The sequence below is a fragment of the Panthera onca genome, chromosome A3 (assembly GCF_046562875.1).
Source record: "Panthera onca isolate mPanOnc1 chromosome A3, mPanOnc1 haplotype 2, whole genome shotgun sequence".
NCBI classification, from domain to species: Eukaryota; Metazoa; Chordata; class Mammalia; order Carnivora; family Felidae; genus Panthera; species Panthera onca.
The window spans coordinates 9,788,177-9,800,696 of record NC_138341.1 but is presented as its reverse complement, the minus strand read 5'-3'; the positions used below and the strand labels follow the sequence as shown (position 1 = coordinate 9,800,696).

Sequence of the window (12,520 nt, the reverse complement as noted above, 5' to 3'; positions counted from 1 at the left end):
ACACAAACACATTTAATTTGTGTATCACAGAATGATAAGAAAATGGGAAACTGCTACCTTGATTTTCTTTTCTATTTGGATTTCCAATGATACGTAATTGAACGTGATACTCTGCACGGGTTTCACCCATGACTACCCTGCAGCTCCCTGCATTACAGTTTATTTTTACACTCCGTTCCTTACGATGCTGTCTATTGAAGGGTATGGTCTCCAAGTCATTTTGAGTACTAGAAACTGAATTTTGAGATAAGCAACAGATGTTCTGTGATCTCTTATCGCATCATCCCATGCCATAACATAGGGAATTATGTCAGCACTAAATATCAGATTTCCTCATTTTATCTTATTAGACTGTAATTTATATTCATATACTGAGATTAAGGATATTTCCCCCTTTTATTCAGACCTTTGACAATCGGTCTGGTTTGTACTTATCTTAATATTTTTAATCGAGTGTCCAGCCACACATCTAATTTTTCAGTCCCTACACTTCTCGGTCATGATGTGTTCTCATCGCCTGAATTCGATTACATCCCAACATTTTGCATAGCTGACACACAGAGCCTAACATCTTAATTCCCTTTGTCACAAAATCTTAACTATTTTTTTCACAATCTTTACCTTCTTTCAAAATCTTAACTGGTCAAACCACACTTGTGGTTCAATGAACACTTTTATAAATACAAAGTTGTTTTCTTTTCACGGAGACATTAAGAAACAAAATTCCTTTTCGTTGATGTAGATATTTTGTAGTGCCTGCTTGGACAGCACGTAGACTAAAATTGGAACAATACAGAATAGATTAGCATGACCCTCAAACAACAGTGACACACGCATTCATGATACAGCTATTTTGTAAAGTTGATTCTGTCTGTAATTTTCAGGAGGCCATACTTACATATTTGAATCTTCGTTTTTCCGGGGGTGTTATTGTCAGAACCAATGATGAATGACAACCCTAACATAGCAAGTAGAAATATTATTGCAGTGGAATCAAATTTTAGTGGTCACTGTTGAAAGAGATCATTGTATTCTGTTGCATCAAAGCTCGTATTCGAAATGCCATTCCCTATAAAAGTTCTCTGCTCTTTGTGGGGGGAGTGGGGGCACTCAGGGGTCTTTCTGCTTTAAGTAGCATAGAAACACTACGATTTCAGATGGATGCTCCTGTTGGAAAGACTGTTTCTTTCTTCAGGGTCAGAGACATAAATGGTAACCCGGAACATATATGGAGGGAACAGCTACATGCAAGATGGAACAGACAACAAATTACCACCTAAAATTATATTGCATGTTTGTTTTTGAAGGATTGTTTTCTTGTGTTGTTTTTGTTTGTTGGTTTGTTTTTTGGGTTTTTATTTTGTTCTGCTTTGTTTTGTGTGTTTGGCTGTTTTTGGTTTATATCTGCTGCCCTCATCACCCAGAATGTTTGCATCGGGTACACAAGATTTTGCAGTGACTTTGGGGAGTCCTGTGACCTCAGGTTATCCAGCCAGTATTTCCTCAAGCTCTGACACTCTGTGACTCTATGACTCAAGAATTATTGTCATGCTCTCCCTCCCACGGATCTTAGAGCAGTGAGAGGCAGAATATTCATATGAACCCATTTGGAAATTTGTCAAAATTCAAACAGACCGTTACTGGCAGAGCTTGAATTTGCACAAAGCTTTTTTCTCCCCCTCCCATTCACTCTAAAAAAAAAAATCAATTCTTTCCACTATACCATGCAGCTATTCTGTATGTTTCCACAAGCACTGAAGCCATGTGTAATGATTAGCATGTCAGAGCAAAAACAGAATCTATCAGGGCGATAATTTTTTTCTCGTGTATTCTTTTTATTATTTTTGATTACATGCAAACTACGTGAGCACTTCACTAGTTATCTATCTATTGCTAAACAAATCACTCCCAAATTCGTGGCTTAAAACAATACTCAATTCTTTTCTCGTTAGTTCTGCAGTCAGGGAGCTGGGCAGGGCTTAGCTGGGTCCTCTCACAAAGCTGCTGTCATCTCAAGGTTCAGCTGGAGCAGGATCTGCTTTCAAGCTTGCTCGGTGGTTGTTGGTAGGATTTAGTTCCTCTAGGGCTATAAGTCTGAGGACCTCACTTCCATGCTGGCTGCCGGACTGGAGCCGCCTCACCACCTGGACAGGTGGCCCTCTGCACCAGAGTCATCGTGTGCAAGAGCCAGGGAGGGAAGTCACGATCTTTCATAGCCTGACTGTGGTGTGTACGCTTCATCCTTATGCTGTGCTCTCCTCATTCACAGCAAGTCATTGTGTGCAGCCCTGAGTGAAAGGGGGGTGAATACACGAGGGTGTGAACAGCAGGAGTTGGGGATCACTGGGGGCCATGTCAGGATCTGCCCTCCACAAATGGACTCATGTTACATTGATTTGTGCAACTCACATCTCATAAGTTCTCTCAAGAGCAACTTGATTGCTGAATGTATGTGGTTTGTGGGAGCAACTGTTTATTAATTCACGTACATATACCTTTTGACAAACCCTGTACTGGATGCTCAGAATCCAGGAGTGAATATCCGATCCTTGCCTCAAAGGGGCTCAACTTCTGCTGATGGCTGGAGATAGACATATGAGCAAGATTCTGAACAGGGTAATAATGGGGGGGGGGGGTGAGCAGTGAGAGGCAGAACCTTTCCATGCCTAACATACCCATATTGTATAATTTCTCCACTGTTGTGGACTATGAGTCTAGAATTCTGTCCAGCAGGAGAGCAGACACAGAATTGAACACAAGAGACGCTAATGTCCAGGAGGAGACAAGAGCCCTGGACAGGGGTTTCATCTCTGTATTTATTGATCTCACAAGATACTATCCACGTGGTAATTGTGAAGAAAAGAAAATACTACACACATGGCGAATGTGAAGAAAACAAGATCTTACACACGTGAACTTGAAGAAAACAATTAGATAGTAATCATTAACTTGTATGTGTAAGAAGCAAAGGGTCTGGGAGGCAAGTGGGGTTTGTAATCAAGGTACCTTAGTATATTGGCATCAGATGGAAAGTAATTTCTTGCAGGTGTTATAACAAGTTACTTGTGATCCTATTACAATATCTCGCTAGCTAACCTTGGGCATTTTCACCCTATGGTGGCGACTTTCCTCCCTAAGCTTTTTTCTAACTCATTTATATAAGTAGAACCTATTGCCCACAGTTCCCGTTTTTGGTTTGTCTTTGTCTTCTTAAGTTTACATGCGAGAACCATCATGACGGGTTTCTGATCCTTCTTTTGCTGTCAGGCGGTTTGGAGGGTGATTCTTTGCCTGATTGATGAATACCAGTGATGGAGATCATGGCCATCAGATGAAAATCAGGAGTATATGCAGTATCATTGTGTTGTAAGAGGACGCCAGCCTGGTTAGACAGGCGCTTAAGGCTTCCCCATATTATATCAGGGGCAAGGACTTGCATTTGTGGAGTGGCTTCAGGATGAGGAGTCAATGAAGGGGCTTCTTCAATCTTGAAAAATGGGAACAGTAGTTGCTCATTCAGAATCCTCTGGAAGTCATGGTTGGTTGCGAGACATTCTGCCATGCCATGATATGGCTTCGCTAATCCACAGAGGCCGGGAATCTGAAAGAACACAAGCATATCCTTGACCCCACGTGAGAAGTTTAAACCAGCACCATAGGATGAGAGGGTTTATCTAATTTAGAAGAATGTAGCTCAGCTGCAGTTATTCCTTGAGGGTCAAGATTTAAAATCTTAATAGTGATCCTAGCATGATCGAGGAGAAGTTGAGGTTGTAATGTAGACAGCCATCGGTAATCCTCCCCCATTTCTTAAAAATAATTTTAAGTTTATTATGTGCTCATCCTACAATTGCTTGGCCTTGTGGATTATAAGGAAATTTAATTTTATCTGCCATTTCCTTCTGCCTTTGTTTCCCACATCCTTCCCCCCTGGACAATTTTGACCCTTAAAATCTTTAAGGTTACTGAGGGTAGATGGTCTTCTTTTCTGTAACTTCTTACTGCTAAATAGGGGGCATAGAAATGTACCCACCTATGGGTCAACATTGATCAGTTGGGGTAAGTATAGGGGAGTTATGAAAGGGAAAGACAGAGTTCAGGGAAAATGGAGCCTCTTTGTGTAGAAAGGGTCATCTGTCTACTGGAAATTATAGGGGTCCAACAAGAGTCACAAAACTATGACAAAAAGACTCATGATTAAAAGATCTGATGCAATTGACAAGGAAATTCAGTTGTTTCTGTAGCACATAATGCTTCAATAATCGTAATATCAAGTGATAACCTTATACCAAAAATTATGAAAACTAGGATTTGCATATAATCTCTAGAATAGTTATAACATTTACTCAAATGTAACCTAAGGGTTATTATTTGTTTGACAGTGCTTCCAGAGTAACTTAACATACCAAAGAAGCCTAATTGGTCAAAAAGACTTCATTTATAATTTAAGTCTTGGGAAATGTGTTTTAAAAAAAAACCTCAGAAAGCTACAAAGCACAAAGCATATTTACCATCAGACCCAAATATCCATAGTTTCTCTGCAATAAGAAGCCAAAAGCAGATAAGCCTTGTTTAGTAATCAATGCTTTAGTATCCCATCCTATTTAGAAAAGGCCTAGATGTCCAATGAATTCAATCCCAATTTATCATGCAAGCAAAACTTTTTTGGTTACTAAAACCTTTGAAAGCTATCTCAACAATTATCCATGATCACTATGAGACAAAGTTAGCCATTACATTAAGTCATAACATGAGAATATTTCACCTTTGGTAAACAGGTCTATTTCAAACCAACAAACTTATGTTTGGGTCCACCTAAGACAATTTGTTCCCCATGGTTAATTTTTACCTGGAACACTGGTGGGGAAATCTGAAGTGAGTGGTCTTTGCTCCATGACATCTCAGAGACCATGTTTAAGGGTCGGGAAAAGGTTTCTATAGCTAACAATATGGCTCACAGTTCTGATTAGAACTGGGTCCGGTGTATAATATATGTTCCCAGTTTCTTCCAGTTTTCCAAAGGCCTGAAGCCTTGTGAGTTTTCCCCGAGGCATCTGTAAACACTGCAAGGGCATTCTTAATAGGTTGTAGCATCTGGGTAAGGATGTTGTCAGAGGGCATCTTTTGTTCCTTTAAAAGGTTATATTTTTTCCAATGACAAAACGGGGAGCCAGTGTTCTCTGGATATAGGGGTGCCAAAGGGCTGGCTGAAAATAAAGAGGCTTAGGTTCCTTGGAAATTTTCTTTAATTTACTTTGGGTGAGTCTATATCTTCATAAACATCATCCACACTCAGGGGGATAATGGCCATAGGGACAATAGACCACAGAACATTAGGGCCTTCCGTATGGTGTGCCACTGGTGTTTCACCTATTCGTTCCCAAATGTCTAGGTTGAAGGTTCCTTGCTAGGGAAACCAAGGACAGCATTACTGAATGATCATTAGTAATTTAAGGAGTGCTATACAAATGTATTGTTTCTGTTTTGGGGATAGGGAGGCTCCCATATGATTCTTTCAAAAGTTCCATGGCAGCAAATCCTAATATAGTTTCACTTTTCTCTTACGTTGTCAGGAGAGATTGTAGTCATGTGCACTTTTTTCTTTTTTAGAGGTCTAGTCGTTCCACAGCATTCTGCAGTCCTTGAGTTACATGGGCTTCTTAGTCATGTCAGCTTATAGTCATGTCGCCTTCTTAGCTACATCACCTTCTTAGGCACGTCACCTTCTCGTCACTTCAGCTTCACGTCAGGGTCACCATCTGTTGCAGACTATGAATCTGGCGTTCTCTCTTGTCCAGCAAGAGAGTGGACACAGAATTGAATACAAGAGAGGCTAAGGTCCAGGAGGAGACAAGAGCCCTCAGCAGGGGTTTCGCCTACGTATTTATTGAGCTCTCAAGATCTTGCAAACGTGGGGAACGTGAAGAAAACAAGATTTTACACATGTGAACATGGAGAAAACAATCTGACAGTAATCATTACCTTGTATGTGTAAGCGGCAATGGGTCTGGGAGGCAAGTGGAGTTTATAATCAAGGTATATTAGTATCTCGGCATCAGATGGAAAGTAATTTCCTGCAGGTGGTATAACAAGTTACTTGCGATCCCATTACAATATCTCGCTAGCCAAACTCAGGTGTTTTCACCCTGTGGTGACAGCTTTCCACCCTAAGCTTTTTTCTAACCATTTATGTAAGTAGAACCTGTTTCCCCACACGCCACATCCATGGCCTTCTGTTGGGCAAGCAATAACATCATTTTGCTCTTAAAATTTGGTTTAGTCAGTCAACCATCAGTGGTCAGTCCTTACTCCCTTGTAGTGAAATGGGAGCAAATGGGATGATTGTAAAACTATGGTACGAGTCTGGCCAATTGGCCCAAAGAAAGGAGTGGTCACATCCACAATGGAGAGCAGTAAGGAAAGGTCTTCGTGGGGAAATGGAGTGAGATTTGAGTCTTGAAAGTCAATATCCCAGTTGGATGGGTGGGTGTATATGGTTGGTGGTGCCATTTAGCAAGGCAAGGAATACATGGAAAGAAGCAGGTTCAGATGCAGTGTGAAATATGATCTTAATAGTACATTAATCAGGGTTTGGATGGAATATATAGAATCCATGCTATCGAGTTAAGCTTAAAAAAAAAAAAAAAGACTTCATAAAGGCTCTTGCACAATTCCTAGAAGGGCTCAAGAAGCTGCTCCCAAACTGAGGCATCACAGGTCGACTTCCTACATGAGAAAAAGACATTCATTAGCCTGCCTCTCTGGAAATTCCACGCATCATCGATTCCAACATTTGAACTGGTCTCACATCTGTGACTGCAATTGTGGGAATGTTGGGAAATTCAGTCTGAGGGTTTTCCAGCCCTGTTAGAAGGGCATCATGGGGATGATGGGAGCCATTTCTTAGCATCAGTCACATGTTTACTTTGGTATGTTGTTTGAAGTGCATGTGGGACGCCCTTGTGGAGAAGCCCAGTAAGGATCAGCTAGCCAGGGGCAACCCACATGCAAGAGATCTGGTGTTAGCTGAAACCCTGAAAATATGTATCACCCGAAAAGAATGTGGGAACCAACAAAGGCTCCTAACAACTCTCTTTGGTACTGTCTATTCATTTTTAGAAAGAGCCAAGAACATTAGAACTCTTAAGTTGCCAAGAACCAATTAGAGCATCTATTTCAACTTTAGTCTAATATTTGAATTTGTTGGCTTCCTGGCTAAATTAATGAGTAATTACACTGAGCTTAATATCTTTTAAAACAACCCACCCCGTTGTCAGACAATGTGCTGTCTCTGAAACTGTGTTAGATTCATCCGAGATTATTCTCCCCCAAACCTCCACCCATTCATTCTTTTTTTCTGTACTGGGAGCTGCACAGAATATGTTTGTGCCCTATTTCCTTCAAATGTCTATCAAAATTTATAGGGAATTCCTAATACCACAAGCCCCTCTTTGGGTCACAAGCCATAAGTTGCTTCGAATGCTTGGCAAAACTTCCTGGAAAGAGACAATGAAAACCCTAGAGGATTTTGTTTCCCGGTGTTCTGTGGCTCCCCAGTGCTCTGAAACGATTCGTGAAGCTTGATCACCATCACCCTCACCCCCAGCTTCACCAGCCCCTGAACCCACCTAAGGCATCTCACTGACTCCCACCTCCCTCTGAGCTGGCTGACAGGTGTCGCCTCTGCTTACCCCCGATCAGCCATGCTGTAGGTGGATCTGTACCTTTCCCCCATGACTCTTCTTGCCACTCTCTCCATCTCGATTTCTTCATCTGAAGCGTCTTCGTTCCTGGACAGTAGCAGCAAACCCAGAGAAAATCTGATGCCTGTAAGTGAGTAACCTCAGAGCCAGATAAACACAAAGAAATAGATCTCAGGATTCCATGTTTAAGGATATCATTTTGAATTTTAAAATCTGACCAGCAGATACCAGGCACACCTGAGTGTCTGATGCCACTAGGAGGCACAGTAAGAAAAGGCAGCCGAGGTCCGGAAAAGCAGACTGATCGTAGATGACATCTCGTTAAAAGGAATTGTTTTGCAATGGTGATTTTGTAGCACAGTGAAGCTAACGATTCCTAATCTGCTGTGCAACAGAGGTACTGTGCTAGGGCTTTCGTTTACTGGTTTGATTTAACACCTAAGAGTAAGGTAACTGTTACTCTCTCTTTATCATAGACAAAAAAAAATGAAAGCTCAGAGCTGTTAGGTAACATGTCTCCGTATTAATTAATTCATTCATTAGCAGCGCTTTTTATGATATTGCACCTGAGAAGCACGGCAGGATACAAGATTAAGATCCTTTTTGGTCTGTCCTGTCACTCAGCGCATTAAATAGGACCAGATTTAGGTTCCACCAAAAATTCTTAGGATGCTCTAACTTTGTATTTTGTTTTGCTTCATCTTCTCCAGAAAATTGCTTTCCCTTGTCATCGCATCAATAAATCTCCATCCAAAACATCTCCCTCAGGTAACGTCACACCTGGCAGATTTTGATTCTCAGCTTACCTTCCCCTCTATTCGGCTCATGCAGGTTTGGGGCATCAGTGTCGAGCAGGAGCCTTTAGAAGAGGGTGTGATTGCTTTCATCAACTTCTGAGCTAACCCACATCCCTCATGCCTAGAGTGGGGAAAAGGTTGGGATTTATTAAGTGCCAGGTGATAAACCTGACAAGATGGCTGGGACATTGTTTAGGAAATTGGAGTTGCAATCTCACTGCTGGTGACTGCTTGTTGATTGGCTTAAAGAATGTAATGATTTCAAGAGGTCTGGAGTCCAGAAGCCTTGACCCACTGCCTGGCACTTGTGCAGACTCGTTTTACAGATGCATTAATTGAGACCCTAAAGGATGGAATAATGAAGTGTCTTTCCCAAAGTCAGAGAGAGAATTAGTGACAGAAGATGGGCCAGAATTCAGAATTGTGAAGTGTTATATCCAAACTCACCACCTCCCCCTGCCCCCACTGCACATGCGCGCACACACACACACACACACACACACACACTCCAACTAGACCCTCTCCTTCTCTGAGAGATAGCATCCTTCACGGAGGTACATTACCCACAGGTAAACATCAGATCCAATGGCCAGAATCTGGTTGGTGCTGTCCATTAAGCGGTGACCTTGGCATTCTCTCCTAGAAACTAGATTTCTTAGTGGGAATGTTGTTGTACCTCCTCATTTTCCTATATCACATGCTTCCATCATCTTATTTCTCTTGACCAAGTGGGACATTAGACCGCTTGGAAAATTTTTACAAATGCATATTGTATCCATGTGTGCAGTACGAGCCCTGTTTCAAATATGTATATACATTGGCAACCTCTCCTTTTCCCTTCAGGAAGTTGGAAACAGATGTTTCAGCTAAACTAATAACTGTGCTTCTGTATTTGTGTTTGGAATTCAAAGAACTTCCATCCAGTGGATTAAAGTCAAATTCATATAGTTTGCCTGATGAAGCGAAACAATAACACGTTTGATAAATGTAGGAAGTTTTTGTCATTGGAAGATATTCTCCATTTGCTTTTTTTTAAATTTTTTTTTTAACCTTTATTTATTTTTGAGAAACAGAGTGAGACCAAGCATGAGTGGGGGAGGGGCAGAGAGAGAAGGAGACACAGAATCTGAAGCAGGCTCCAGGCACAGAGCCCGATGCGGGGCTCAAACCCACGAACTGTGAGATCATGACCTGAGCCGAAGTCGGGCGCTCAACCGACTGAGCCACCCAGGCGCCCCTCCATTTGCTTAAAAAGGTGTGTGAAAAACTGTGTATGAACAGGGGCTAGAATTTCACTTTGTTCAATTACCATAATAAATATCTCCCGCTCCGTATCATGAGAACTCATTGATGCTAGCGCCTTCCGTGCAGCCTACGCCGTATCTGCAGAGACAGATGCCCATCTTCTTAGGCACCGACAGACCATGGTTTATTCTTTATTTTTTTTTTCACAGTTTACCCTCCAGGAACTATCATAGTAAAGAATTCATTTTAGCGTAAAAGTGCACCTACCAGTAACAACTTTGGATTGCGAGGAACTTGTTCTGGGAGTGTTCCGCAAGGCGAGCAAACATGTCTAATCAGTCTTCACTTGATAAATCAGTGATGTCTTGCAGTACGAGTCGTAGGTGACGTGGAATGTCACATGATCACAACTTAGCCAATGGTTCTTAAGATTCGCTTTGATGTACAGATGCTTTGGATGACAAGCATGTTTCTGGAACAAACTATGCTTGCAAACTGAGCTTTACTGTCTGTCGAGAGAGCGAGCGAGAGAGAACTAATTGTCTATCATATTCCAGGCTCTCAGAAGGTAAAAATAAGTAAGAGTTTCTCCTGCCATCAAGGAGCTCGCATTTCCGTAGAAGACACGTATGTGGATGCAAACAACTGCATACCGTGTAATAAATGTTCACAGTGCCACCTGGTGTGCACAAGAACTTCCTGTTTTCTCCCTCTTGCACTTCAATGAAGGGAGGCACGGATGGCCCAGCTTGAAAGATGAAGAAATACAGGATTACACGTGTGAGTAACCTACCCAGTGTCCCACGGCAAGGAAGTTGCAGAGCACACAGTTCAGGCCCTCTGACTTCTTGGCTAGCACTCACCAACCCTCTTCATCAGCCTTTGAAGTGGGAGTCACGTGCCAGAGAGCTGGATGGGCGCACCAGACCAGAGGGGCTGGAGGTGTGACAGAGGGGAGGGGGCGTAGAGCTGGGGAACCTGTTCTACCTCCATGTTCTCGCTCTCTCATCAGAGGGAGAGGTCGATCTGTGAAACATACGTGCTATTCTCCAGCTTGTACATCCCAATGAGGACAACGACACAGTCCTTTCCTGGGGCTTTAGCTCAGCCTTTCTGCTTATTAGGTTTGCATGTGTGTGTGTCTGTGTTTTCTGTTGGTTCGCATGTTTGTTTTCCACAAGTCTGCCTATAGCATGTTTTCCTCTCACAAAATTCTGTCGAAAGCCATTAAAGTTGTTATTCGTTTTCCACCAGACAATTTTACTGGCCACTATGCCTTGATCTAGCATAGGCACTTTGCCCGTGTTCCCATCTCTTGACCCAGCCTCTGACCGATCTGAAATAAACTAATCGGATTTGCTTGGCACTTGCTGCCTGTTGGTGAAGCACCCTAACACCTTGCTCTAACTACTGGCCATGGCGATTTGTTTCAGTTGTCAAGATTTACGCTTAGTTTTCTCTGTCTTTAAAATAGAAAGAAGGGCATTCATTTATTCATTCCTTCACTCAGCATACAAACATTTATCGACCACCTCTGTTTATATCAGGCCTCGTGGTAGAGATTAGAGATGCCATTATCAGCGGAACCCAGTCTCTTCGCAGGAAGAGGCGGAGTTAATGCAGGGTGATGGACGCTATCGTAGAGGTGCGCGGACTATAGGATCAGGGCACAGAGAAGGTAGAAAGAAAACCAGATTTCCTAGAGGAGACGGCATCTGCACTGACATTTTGAAGGACAACCGATGAATCAGGTGGATGGTGCAGAAAGGGTGGTTTCTCAAGGTCAAGGAGAATAGGAGGTGCAAAGGCACAGAAGCATGAACGTGCTGGGTCTGTTAAGGAGCCTGACTGTGGGACTGTGGATGTGAAGGGGGTGTAGGGCAGAGCCGAGGGAGAAGGGCCTGGAGGCAAAGTCAAGGGGTAGATTGTTTAACAGTCTGAGCAGATGATCCTTTATCCTAAAAGTCAGATGGGGGGCGCCTGGGTGGCGCAGTCGGTTAAGCGTCCGACTTCAACCAGGTCACGATCTCGCGGTCCGTGAGTTCGAGCCCCGCGTCAGGCTCTGGGCTGATGGCTCGGAGCCTGGAGCCTGTTTCCGATTCTGTGTCTCCCTCTCTCTCTGCCCCTCCCCCGTTCATGCTCTGTCTCTCTCTGTCCCAAAAATAAATAAAAAACGTTGAAAAAAAATAAAAAAAAAAAAATAAAATAAAAGTCAGATGGTCTGAAACTTGGGTCCACGTGCTGATGTCTGATGTCCATGAGGCATCTAAATTGCCACATATTTGCCTCCATAGAGGCAGTCTGGGGGGAAGAGACAACACTGTGGTGAGTTGTTCAAAGACATTCTTGACCCATCATATTTTGAAAACATTTCTTTAGGCAACAATGTACCATTGTAGATCATTAACATGGGGAAGAAATGATCGAGTCAGTGCTTTAGAAAAATTCTTAACATGCACTGGAACTATTTGCTCCCGTGTAATTCATATGAATAAATTCAGTTGTCGTTTCCATGGCGTGCAGAGAAATACTCTTTGTGATAAGCTACAAGAACATAAAACTGTTTGACCAGATATGCAGACTCCTCAAATTTTGGCAACTTCTCTGCATCTTCAAAACTGGGTAATCTGGAAAGTACTGAAAAGGTATTATTTGGAAACAAAGCACGCTATTTGAAAAGACTTGCAACTCTTGCCTACGGGAAGCATGGCATTTGGGGAAAAGGCTTGTCCCATGTACTTTGCGTCTGTGGGCCGTGGCCCTGAATGGAACAGT

The 12,520-nt window shown here is 42.6% G+C and overlaps 1 non-coding gene across 1 annotated transcript; it reads left to right on the top strand.

Annotated features, from left to right (window-relative positions):
• Positions 1–752: 752 nt before the first annotated feature.
• Positions 753–857, top strand: LOC145715403 (U6 spliceosomal RNA). The gene has a single exon (XR_014137520.1). It is a non-coding gene; the product is annotated as a U6 spliceosomal RNA (small nuclear RNA).
• The last annotated feature ends 11,663 nt before the right edge of the window (positions 858–12,520 follow it).